Source organism: Polyodon spathula, chromosome 5 (genome assembly GCF_017654505.1).
Source record: "Polyodon spathula isolate WHYD16114869_AA chromosome 5, ASM1765450v1, whole genome shotgun sequence".
Classification (NCBI taxonomy): domain Eukaryota; kingdom Metazoa; phylum Chordata; class Actinopteri; order Acipenseriformes; family Polyodontidae; genus Polyodon; species Polyodon spathula.
The window spans coordinates 34,390,422-34,402,976 of record NC_054538.1 but is presented as its reverse complement, the minus strand read 5'-3'; the positions used below and the strand labels follow the sequence as shown (position 1 = coordinate 34,402,976).

Below are 12,555 nucleotides of genomic sequence, written 5' to 3'. Positions count from 1 at the left end.
GTTTTTTTTCACTTACCCAAAATCACGAACATTTAAACTGTATGATTTAAAACTGCCGTTTTGATTCTGGGGGCATATCTAGATGAGATCTTAGAGTGAAATCAACAACTGGCACTGTTAAAACTTGGGGAGTAAGAAACGTGTTAAATTGTTCTATTCTGCATACAACACTGACCTAGCATTGTATAAATTACAACAGTTGTTGTACAATGGGTTGTAGAAAGTAGCAACGGTATTATAGTACATCTCTACATATCTTTTCTCCTGCATCATTATTCATTAAAAAAAAAAAAAAAAAAAAAAAAAAAAAAAAAAAAAAACTCCTTAATTAAACCTTTATTTATTTATTTTTTTGTATAATATTCTGATTAATTGCCAGCTATATAGATTTCCCCGGATCACACACCACAATATTTGGACCCTGTAAAATTGTTCGTATGCCATTATTTCCTTACAGCCTGCTTTAACTATTTTTCATATGGTTTTATATTGGGCTAAGGCTCTTTAGGCAACTTGTAAAATGGTTTGGCTATGCACATTTTCTGGATGCATCAGTCAAACTGTTTGAGAGTCAACCCCTTAGAGTTCTAAATCAACTTCTAATTAGAAATCCTATATATAAGTAGGACAAAGAGTACTGAATGTATCATGCAATAGGGGCAACATTTGACTTCCAGTTCAAGCAATATAATTACTGTTAAATATATATTTTTACTCTGAGCAAAAATTGAGTAAAAATTAAAGGAGCACTTACTACTAGTGCAAATAAAATGGTATAGTAGAAACTCAATTTTAAAGGAACTGTATCAGTTGTTTTAGAGTTGCTTCAAGCAGGTCAGTATTTTTATTAACTTGTGGATTACAAGACCATTCCATTGTGAAAGTAGATTTGTCGATGTATGCATGCGTGTGTGGGGGTGTGTGTGTGGGTGGGTGTCAGCTTTGGTATGGCACAAGTATATGGTCCAGGGTTGAGGCATACACAATTTTGATAAAATTTGTAAAGGCTTACATTTGTATTTTTTTAGAGGGTGTTACTCCAGAGGGGGAGCAGGGCAGATTAGTTTTAGCCTGCTTGATGCTTGATGCTCTGCACCCACAGCTAGTGTTGCCAAGTCTCATGAGAAAAAGCCATTGCCATTCAAAACAAGCCCAACACAAGCCCAACCCATTTCAGAAGTGCAGCTACAGTCAATCACCAAAACCACTCCTACAACCATTTTTTAACTGTTGAAGTCATGTCACCTATTGCAAAAAAAACCAGCGAAAATTAAAGTGACTCTCAATAAAAACTAGCCCAATTCTGTTTATTATAAGCAGACTTGGCAACTGTGTCCACAGCCTTTTAAATGTAGCTACATACTGTACAATGTGTAATACAGATGCTTGGCTGCAACACCCCTTGTGTACACGTGTACCGAAAAGCTAACCATCTTGGAAAGTGGATGTATGCTCCTACATTCTGACATAATATTGTATCTAAAAATGGTCCCTGTACCATGGCCCTGTGTTCACTGCTCTAAGGTGGCTCAAAATACTTTCTTATCCTTGTTACACCAGGTTAATACTGTTAATTATTAATAATTGTTAATTATTAATAATGTTTGTGTAATAAACATGCACATACGCACTTTAACTGCACTTTCTAGCCTCTAAGTCTCATGCTTATGACTTCTCATTGCAACTGTGAACCATACAACATTTTTATTGTACTTTTTCTCTACCCGTCAGCTTCACAGCTGTTGTTGTTTACATGTTTACACTCACCCTATATAAAAGCAGAAAAAAAAACGAAAAAAAAAAACTTCATGGTCAAGCTTGAAACCATTACTGAGCTAGCCTTCATTAAATTTTCCACAACATTGTACAGAAATGTCAGGAAACAGCTGAACTGGTGCTGATTCGTTGTTTTTATCACTGGAACCATGGCCCACTTGACTATACTCCATTTACTCTACATGGCATTTCTAAAGTACTTTTGTACTTTATGAGCTAGCTTGAACTTTATATAAACATAACATTTGTGACCAGTTGTAAAGCCATGTAACTTTAGGAAAAAGATTGTTTCCTAAAAACATCTCAGCTGTGTCTATCTTGGACTGAACTTAATACAGCTTTAGGTCTGCAGGCAATTTACATCTGTCAATCTGAAAGCAAATTTTATTCTATAAAAACCTGACGAAAGGCTTGCAGCATTTTTATTACACCATGTGGATACAAATCTATCAAACAGGGCATTGTACATTTCTGGCTAAAACAAGTGGAACAGTATACCTCATAACTTCAAGTATGTAACCGCTGAAATTCTATAAAGTGAAGGGCAAAACAGAGTGCAACCATCTGGAGTGTACTGAAAGGTCCAAACAACTGCCAGTGCACGTGTCTGTAACCCCTGTAGAAATAAAACAGCATGCGGTACACAAGTTACACCTAACTGTATGCAACTTTCAAAGGCAGCACGAAACATATTAGGAATCTAAAAGCAAAATCTTACATTCTCCACACACTTCACCCATTCAATAATATAACTAAGAAGGGAAGTTTTGTAACCCAGGACTGGGTGTAGGGCTAGTGCAAGTATCAAGCCCTGCTACATTAACAGTACAAGACTATGCTCTTTTCAGTTTTGGAAAGAAGTACAAGGCATAAGCCCAACAACAAAGATATGCACCAGACAGTGTATCGAGAGGATCCTCATCTATCTGCACTGTTCTTTGTTGACACTGACAGACCCAGGTCACAGATACTGAGAGTGAAACAGACGTGAAAATCTTAAGTAAATGCAATTCAACAGTCATTTACCTCCCATATACAACATAATATATGAGATAACCATATGTAGGCTACAGGTACTTATGTGCAGAACTGGTTTGTCATAGACATTTGCCAACAAATTGCCTAAAAGAAATATTTTACTTTATCAGTTTTGTTCACAGTAAATAAAGTAAGTTATTATTAATATTAGCTTAGCTCATCTTCTGTGTGGGAATTTAAATTAAGCATCCCACGTCCTTTTTAATGCATTACATAATATAATTGCACCCACTCAAATGAACTGATCTCTGAATTGTAATCTGTTTAATAACATAACCCAATATTTGCAATGTTTCACCAAAAAATGAAAATTGTGACTTGTTAAATGCAAACACTTTACCACAGTTAATAGAACCAGACGTGTCAGTAGAAACTTAATCCTTCTGGTAGATTGTTAATGAAATTTGTGTACAGTACATACACAACTAAATCAGATGAGTATGGTTGTTTACAGTAGTTTGTTTCATAATAGGAGGTATGAATCGGGCTGTGTGGCTCTTTCGAACAATTAGATTTCTGCTTTCCTCACCAACTGTTCTTATCCTCAAAGAGCATTACCCAGGTAGCTCTCAAACTCAGCAACAACTTACTACATTTATTTGAATTTCAATGCAAGAGGCTGCACTGTGTAATGAACTCACAACCTTAACATGAACAGGGTCAGCTAGAGTAGCATCTTCTGTACAGTATCTTTTTGTCAAACCAAAAGCAAAGACTGGATGGGGGTTGAAATCAGGACAGCCCTTTTGCCAGGGTCCAAGATAACATATACCTCAAGGGAAAACACAAGACAAAAATAAGCCTCCAGGATGCAAAATATGTATTTAAATGCTATGTGTTATTTTCACGCTGTCACTATAAGCAAAACAAACAACCCATGTGTTATTCGAGATGTACCTGGATTTAGTACCAAGGTTACATATTCTCTCCCAGACTGCTCTACATTGATTCAGTTTAAAAGAGCAATCAAATTCAATGATGGCCATTTAATGTGGTGCTTTATAAAGCATGTCCCTGCTGTAATTCCTTTACCATTACTGAACAATTACTATGCCATCCAATATAATTTGAAAGACTAATGGAGAGCCACTGGCTGGGCTGATGATGTTACTAAAAGCAATACCTTTAATTTGTTTCAGTCTCTGCATCACTAAAACCAGGATTAAAAATAGCCCATCTAATGCTCTATTTTTTCAATAACAATTTCATATAAATGAGATTCGATACATATGACCTTTTCAGAACTGTCAGATTTACCTTTGGCAGTCTAAACAATAAAATAATTTCCAGGAATTTGCTATGGTTTGTTGATTGCTGAAAGAAAAACAGTATTAGAGAAACATTTACTGAACCAACAGTTATCTTAGGTAGCCTCTTTGGATTCTCCTGACATGATAGACTTTTTCAACTGAGCTGAAATTAAGAGCAGATAAGACTTCTAAGTCATGTTTCCATCAGTCCAAAAACTCAGTCTCACATTGTTCCAGTACCAAACACACAAGGTAAAAAAATAAAAACATTTTAAAAACTTTATAAAATTATACTTTATGAATGAATTCAGCTATCTCCAATATATTCCTGGTTGTATAATAAAATCACAGCCCTCTGTTCTGCCCAAATGCAACCCGTACTTTAAAACCTGCATTTAGTGGCTGGCACATTGAAGTTTCATTACTTCCTGCATCAGAGCCCATTTTAAGACACTGAAATTAGTTACCACATTAAACGAAGTTTAGTTACCTAGTTATCATTCTACAAAGTGAATTATCATGACATCGGTAAGAACTTGACCAAGCTATTTCTTAGTATCTTGACAAATACAGTTAGTATATACCAACTTTAGTTATTGGAATAACAGGTTTTTGCAACAAGTGTCTCCATTTTTCCAAAAAACCCAAGGTGACGTGCAGTTTCCATTTCACTCAACATCACACTTTCTCAGCAGAATAAATTCCAGCACTGGGTTAAACTACATGAGTTTTATGAAACTAGTACTTTCAGTGTCACGTAATTCATAAGAGAGATAGATACTGAAGCTGTACATGTATAGTATATAATACTTTTTCACACACTCTATGCATTTTTTTCCTTAATAAAAAACAAGCAAAACCAAGAAAAAATAACACTAAAAATATATAATTAACATATTTAGCTCACTGACTGAAGTGTGACCAAATGAACTGATGTCTTTAAATCAGAGTTCAATTGAGTACAAACAAGTTTAACAAGGATATCTGGCATGTGGAAATTGATTTGCAATTGATCCAGTTCATGGGAGAAGAATGTTGGACTGGGTACAGCTTTATACAGGGCTTTCTTTTTTATGACAGACGGCCACCTAAGCAGATATCATAGATTTTTTTGTGACTTTTCTATTCCAACAACAACTCCCATTGATAAGGTAAACTTGGATACACATCATTTCAACAACAGGGTAAAACTGAACAAGATTTTTTTTACACACATTATTTGATATACAGGTAGAGCTTCATAAGGTGTAAAGCTCTTTTAAAAAAAATAAAAAAAAGTAAGGAATGTTTAACCCAATAGGTTGATCTAGAACAGAGTTTCTCAAACTGTATGGGTCCTGGATCCCTGTTCATGGAGAAGGACAACTTGTGACGCTCCAATTGTCAAGTTACCAAAAGTCAAGAAAAAGTACAACATCACAAATAATGTTATATTTATCTATCTATAAAATTTTCATCTCTACAGGCCTCTGTTTGAATCAGGTCATAAGTGAAATTAAGTTTGGAGATATCAGCTAAGTCCTCAGTGGGCAGCAGTCCAAATCATAAACTCACCTGGACCATTGACAAAACTGGAAGTGTGTTGCATTACTTGCTGTGAAGATACCAAGGACTAAACATTAACAGTTGTCACTCATGTCAGAACTACCAGGAAAGCACATAGTGCATAGTATCTGCCCATCATTTTAGAATAAAAGTCATTATGTTTAATAGCACAACAATGTATTGTGTCTTGAATTCACATTATTCTTCAGGAGTGAATGAAAAACAGTTCCTGACAAATGGAATCCAAAGCAGGCAACAACCCATCACTGTGTCTTTTATTTTGCTTATTTTCCCATTTCTACAGAAATATAAACTACAGTACAGCCAATACAATTTCAAAACAAACTTGACACAAGAACATAAAAGATCACAACTATTAACAAATGTATTAGTATTTACCTACAGTAGCACAACAAAATATAGCATTACAGTGTTTAGGGGTATGGAATAGATGAAAGTTTAATTACAGATTTTTAGCTGTAGTTTGCGCATATATAGAAAACACACATGCAAAACACAAAAAAAGAAGTTGACAGCTAAATTTGGCAAGCCTGACATGCAGTAATTATAACTGGCTAGGAATAGGGCACGAGATAACAACCGTGACCTCAGCTCACAACCAGAGCAGCCTTGGTACTTAATTTACTGTATACAATCCCCATGACAGCAGACATATTACAAAAATTAAAAACAATTATGATTAATACAATGTGTCTAAAACCGATAGGCCACTGAGTTAATTCATCCCAGATGACCCTGCTGCACATGACACCAGCCAGACTGTACCCTAACAACCTGAACAGGTAGTCTGTCTGTCTGCAAAAGTTAGCTTGGAGGAACTCTCGAGTGAGAATAATAGATGCACTGGCTTTTATTTTGTTGCACATGCTACTACCTGACTGGAAAGAATTAAGATTATAATTTTGAAACTGCAGGAAAAAATGTAAACATACTACCAAGCTTCAGGATAGATCGGAGTTGCCTGAAACACTTCATAATGTTGAAAAAGTACTGAAAGTTTTTTAAGTCATCTGGGAAGACAGGACAGGTCCAATACACCTTACAGGCATTGTTACAACTTATATGGACGTGATACTGGCTCATTAATAAAAACTAAAACAACTAGGCTGGCCGATATTGCTATAGTAAACATACAGGATATCACTTATACAGTTAATCAACAAACACAAAATAAGCACGGCTTATCAGTTAAAACACATCAGTGCTAAAGTACTGCGTCAGTGGGTTTAAGACTAAACACCCCTCACCAGTGTTTACCTGTTTCCTTGTTCAAAAAATAAAAGCTTTCAGACCAGTCACTGGCCACTTTACTCACCTGTACACTGAAACCATAGTAACAGTACTTGTCATATGCACCTGCACTAGAAGTTAGGGACTTCAGTTCTGAACATACTACCCTTTCAGGGGGACAAACACAACTGCCATTACTGTAATATACTGCTGTTTATCTGCTGCAAAGCAGACTGTTGTTGTTGAAAATGTATTGCATTATTTATGCATGTATTTATTTATTTATTTATTTACTGAAAAAGGCCTCATTATGATGAGGGTCCTAGCATGACAGCAGCAGACATAAACAAGCATCATAACACTAAAACAGCCCCTATCACAAAAACACAGGAGCTCAGGATTACACAGTGTGATTTCAAATCAACCAGTTGCAGACTTCCATTTATAGGGATCCACAACATATTTCAAACACAGATTTTAAAAAACGCAGAAGTGATGTTCATTGACTGTGTAATACAGACTTGGTGCCTTTGGTTTCATTAGAGGATTGGTTTTTGCAGAAGTATGAAAAGAAAATTCACATACTTGAAGTCAGCCCCCTAATAAAATATTTGTAACACGTACATTTATAGGACAGTTAGAATAGTATACTCAAAGCAGAAATCTATAGCAAGGGAAAAAAAGATTCTGAGGACAGTAACCTGTATGTTTCAAATACATTTAAATATATCTATAAAATGAAGGCAGCAAAATACAAACGCTGAGTCAAAATTATTTGAATATTCTTTTAAAATGAACATTTGAAAATTCCTTTTTTTTTTGTTTAGCTGTAAAAGGTGACTAACATAGCACTGTATTACAGTTCAGTGTTAAACAAAAAAAAAAAAAAAAAAAAAAACCTGAATCTCTTTACCACTTAATGTTCTTCTATCGTAAACCCAAAAGCAAATATAAAACACCAGCACATGCTGATGAAATGTCTTAGCTACACCAAATGCGGTAGTTGTGTCTATGACATCACACTTTGTATTGTTCTCTTTCCCATGACAGCAAAATTGCGACTCATATTACTATCCGCGATTACAGGGAATTACTTAAGTAAGTTTCCTTATGGGACATAATCTTTTATTTCAATTATCCTAAGATTACATTTAATATAGTTTAAAAAAAAAAAAAGAGCCATACATGCCCAGACTTGTTCTCAGGAACTGCAAAAAAAAAAAAATAACATAGTTATTGATCTTGTGAGAACAAATTTAGACATATTGTTTCTCCCAAAGGAAACACAATATATTGACATCTGACAACTCATATGAATACGACTAGATATGAGCCACAGTTACAGTAATATTCTTAATTATACAACAAAGGGCTAATCTTATTGACATGTCACTTTGGTCGACAGTAAAATTAATACCCCATCTGTTTAATTTTTCTCATATGTCACAGACACATTTTTATAACTTTTTTGCAGGAACATGCGAAGATACATGCTTCACAACTAAGCTAATATTCTGAGAGATAAAATGGGACCTTTATGCTTTTATAATTGAACGACTTGAACAACAGCGCACACAGAGCACTGTATGAGTCCCTGTTTTATATAATCCCTCTGTGAATCTGATGATTGACGCTGGGGTCGAAAAGTCAGAGGGCTCTGGGTGCCCAACACTAAAACACTTTATCAAAGATGGCAGAGGGCCAGGAAATACAATACATTTGCATAATACTCCCTTTATTTTCACAGCAGTCTGCTTTTCTTCATTATCAAATTGTCTACTGTAAAACCCAACTTCAGGATGCATGAATATGTAACAATTAAGATTAACAAAAATAAATAATATTTCTCAAAATCACTTACTGTTGAACGCTTAATGATTTTTTGCAAAAGTACAACATCGCTTAAGAATAAAGATATGCCTCATCAACTAGATTCTTAATGTAAAAATGTGTGAACTATTTTTGGTGATGATCCCTCATGTTTATTGGCCTTCTTTCTGTTATGCACGTTCTCTAGATAAACACACCCATGAATCAAAAAGTCTTCACTGTGGAGTGATTTGAAACTAAAGACCCTAAATTGGGAGAAGAGCACTTAAATGTAATTCCAGTTTTGAATTTTTATTATGGCGCAGCTATCCTTTTAATGTCTTTTAAAAAACACCAAATAACTGAACAAACATAAACTGTGATAAAGATTATTGATGTTTTGGGCAGTTTTAGCATAAGATAATTGCAAATTTATCTTATTCACTTTTTTTATTGTTGTAATTTTGTTAAAGCTACTAAAACAGTGTCGCTGATTCTTGCACGGATTTGTGCAGCTTTGTTGCGGAACAGGAGACGAAAGCTTGTGTTTACATTGAGGAGGAGAGCGTCCGTTCCATGAAGAGAACTACTACAGAAAACCCTTCCACTCCAGACAGTGCTTGTGAAGGCATTGTCCAGCCGAGGCCGTTTGAAAAGACTGTTTGAAGAGGTATAGAGTATAGAGAGGGTTGGCGTAGAGTAGTACGTTCCTGGAGTGGGACATTCCTTTTAGTGGGACTAGCGCTAGCCATTAGTGTGATAAACTTGTATTTTTAGCTTTGTTTTCTTTTGTTTTCTTTACTAAATATGAGTATCCTATCCTAGTGGCAGCACCTGTGTTGTAATTAAATCTGCGCTCCTGTGTGTCAACACCTAATGCTCTGTGTCTAAGTATTATTCAGTGATGACTTGTGTAACGTCGGCCAGTTACACTTACTCAGAGAAAGTATACGTGCAAATTAAAAACGAAAGACACACCTTGTATAAAGCCTGTTGTTGAAAGTATGTGACAAACAATGTTATACCAGAAATATCTTGCTTCATGTGTGCTTTCTCCAAACAATGTTGGAAAGGGTTGGGTTATTAAGGGTTATTAAATGTTGGCACTAATTCATTTATAGCAGGTCGCAACTGATACAACTATCAGCGTTTGATAAAACCGTTTAAGTAGGTCAGAAATACTCTAGGTATTGCCCAGCGTATCAAGCTGACTATAATACGGAATTAAGTTGCTTTCTGAAGTGTCTGTGTTTCACTAAACTATATCTCACATGTGCTGTCATTTCTCTGATTTTACATTCACTGTGATGGAACACAGAAAATGTATAACTTCGTAGTACCATCTTCTGAATAATTAGTAATATAAGAGAAAACCCCAGGAAGTGACTAGAATATGAATCTGCACCAAAGGCACAAAGGTATCACCTGATTAATGAGCATACAGTGAAGTGGGGATTAACTTTGTTTCACCTCTTATGGTTTAATTATTAACTAATGTTTACATATGCATCTCAATTACAAAGAAACACCACTCTCCTATAAGAGGGAGAACAAATGACTGTGTTAAAGGTTAGCGGATGAAAGTGGAAATATATAGTACATAGTTCCATCTCAGGAAACTACCAATGTTCCACCTGTCTATATGAGCAGTTTTAACGTTTTGTTTTGTTTCCCCCCCCCAGTTACAGGGAAACATTTCCCACTGGCATGATTAAATACAATATGGTGGGATCTTTTTTTTAATTTTTTTTTTAACAAAATATAAAAATGCAGATGCAATTTCTTTTTTACTAGTGTAATTTACATAAGAGCACTTTTCATAAACAAAACAATACTGTAGCATTGATGTGCCCATTGAAATTTAATAACTCACACCTTTCTATTTCCCTTCCCTGTATGAAAATGTTTAATATCTAAACAGACAACCATTATCTACAAGAAACACAAGACTGAACACACAGTTCTACCAAACGTTTCCAGCAGATGTGGAGTTTCCGTGCTTAGCCTTGTGACCAAAAGGAATGTAAAGATCTTATAATGTACCACAAATGTTTCCATTCCTGCTGTGTACACATCCCATTATCAATTTTATATGAAAGTAGAAAATTCCTCGAAATAAAACTATACTGTAACCCAAAGGGCTGCCAATTTACATGTTCTAGAATACCTTAATCAGTGGCTGCAGGGCTAGACCTTACCTCCAGACTTCTGAAGGGGGCCCTTTGATACTCTTTTAATTGTAATATAAAATAGCTGTTTAGTACTGTAACTGTGCACGTAATAATAAGGGGTTAAAAAATCCCTGTAGGCAATTTTCAACTTTAGGTTAAATTTCACAAAGTTTTTGGAAAATTTTCAAACTTTATTCTGTCCATAAGCAACTTTAGGCAACACAATTGGCTCGTTGTGATATTTCTTTGGTATGCACAGTACACTGACCTTGAAATTCATATAACACAGGACAATGTCTTCAAAGGTAGACAACTTTCTGTCACTGACAACACAGTTCAAGGTGGTTTTTTGTTTGTTTTGGTTCTTGGAAATACCCTATCTTGGAGTAAAAAGCTTTGACAATCTTGCCCATTGTATGCTCAATCTGTTTGTTTTCATGTTGCCGAGTTCATCAGCTAAATTAGTTCAACATAACCAAGAAGCTGTTTGTTTGTGTTCTAAATAAATGAACAACACCATAGCATAGAAAAATAAAAAATAAATAAAAAATGCAAATTTCCTGCACATTGATGGACTGGTATATTTAGCAGTCTCAATGTATATGTGTATGTATGTTCTTACCCCTAACGCTTTTTTAGTTAAACCTTTCCCCTTTAATAAGCTGCCTAACAAGGCTTGGAACCTTGTTGTCCCCTCCCCCTACCTCCCCCCCCTCCCCCTACAGCTGGGGGCAAGGCCCCTTCCCTTGTTGTCGCCCCCCCCTCCCCCTTCCCCCCCCCCTCCCCTTCCCCTTCCCCTTCCCCTTCCCTTCCCCTTCCCTCCCCCTTCTCCCTCAGTGAGGATTGCTGTTTGTTGTTGCACAACAGCTGTCAGAAGCCATCACTGAGTCTGTAAAGCTGCTGAATGTATATGTATGTTGGTAACAGAGGCTACTACATTGTTTATTTATTAAAGCTGAAATATGTTGACTTCTGTGAAGATGGTATTGGCAAGTTCACTGTCATATCTCTTACCTTAGACTTTGTGGGCTATATAGTATGAATTGGCTGCAGTGGACATTTGAGTGCTGTTGAGGCTTTCCAATACAGTGTTAGAACTGCAGATCCAATTGTCAGTGTTTTTAAAAAATATCACCAATAAACATAAAACATAATATTTGGTTTACAAGGATGCCCTGTAACAAGACAGAAAATCCAAAATAGCTTTAGGTGACGTCATTTGAAAGCATGTACACTAAATCAAACAGCAACCTTGAGTGTTGGAAACTTGTTTAACCTTTAACAGCATTAATTAAAAAGTTTCCAAGGTTCTTCTATCATCATATACTGTTTGACAATAGACATGTTGGGGTAGATTTTGAAAGGTGACTACATTTTAGTCAAACACCAAAGTTACACAACTTCTTAGACGAATATACATTTTCGTCGAGATTTTCAAAAATGACTTGGATGAATGACGTTCGTCGATGTCTGAGTTTACTATTGGTGGCATAGATGCCCACCCTCTCTCATAGGTTAGCATCAGAGTTAGACGTCAAGAAAAGGGAGTGATTATCAGATATTTAGACATTAGTCAGCTAGCTGTCTATGTAAATTATTTTTGCATATTACAATGTATGCAGATCAACTGGAAGTGACGCGTTTCATCTAGGTTTTAGACATTGCAACTCAAAGTTAAGTGCCCGCCTCTCTCGCTACCGAAGGAAAGGGAGCTG

General features: G+C 35.8%; 1 protein-coding gene across 4 annotated transcripts in view; it reads right to left on the bottom strand.

Annotated features, from left to right (window-relative positions):
• Positions 1–12,555, bottom strand: part of LOC121315887 (transcription factor HIVEP2-like) — a 72,065-nt gene that overhangs the window by 18,826 nt on the left and 40,684 nt on the right. Inside the window, exon 3 of one of the 4 annotated variants that reach the window (XM_041250448.1) lies at positions 8,046–8,068. The exons of the other annotated variants lie outside the window; for them this stretch is intronic. The gene's annotated coding sequence lies outside the window, so the exon portion shown is untranslated. The remainder of the gene's footprint in view (positions 1–8,045; positions 8,069–12,555) is intronic. 4 annotated transcript variants of the gene reach the window in all.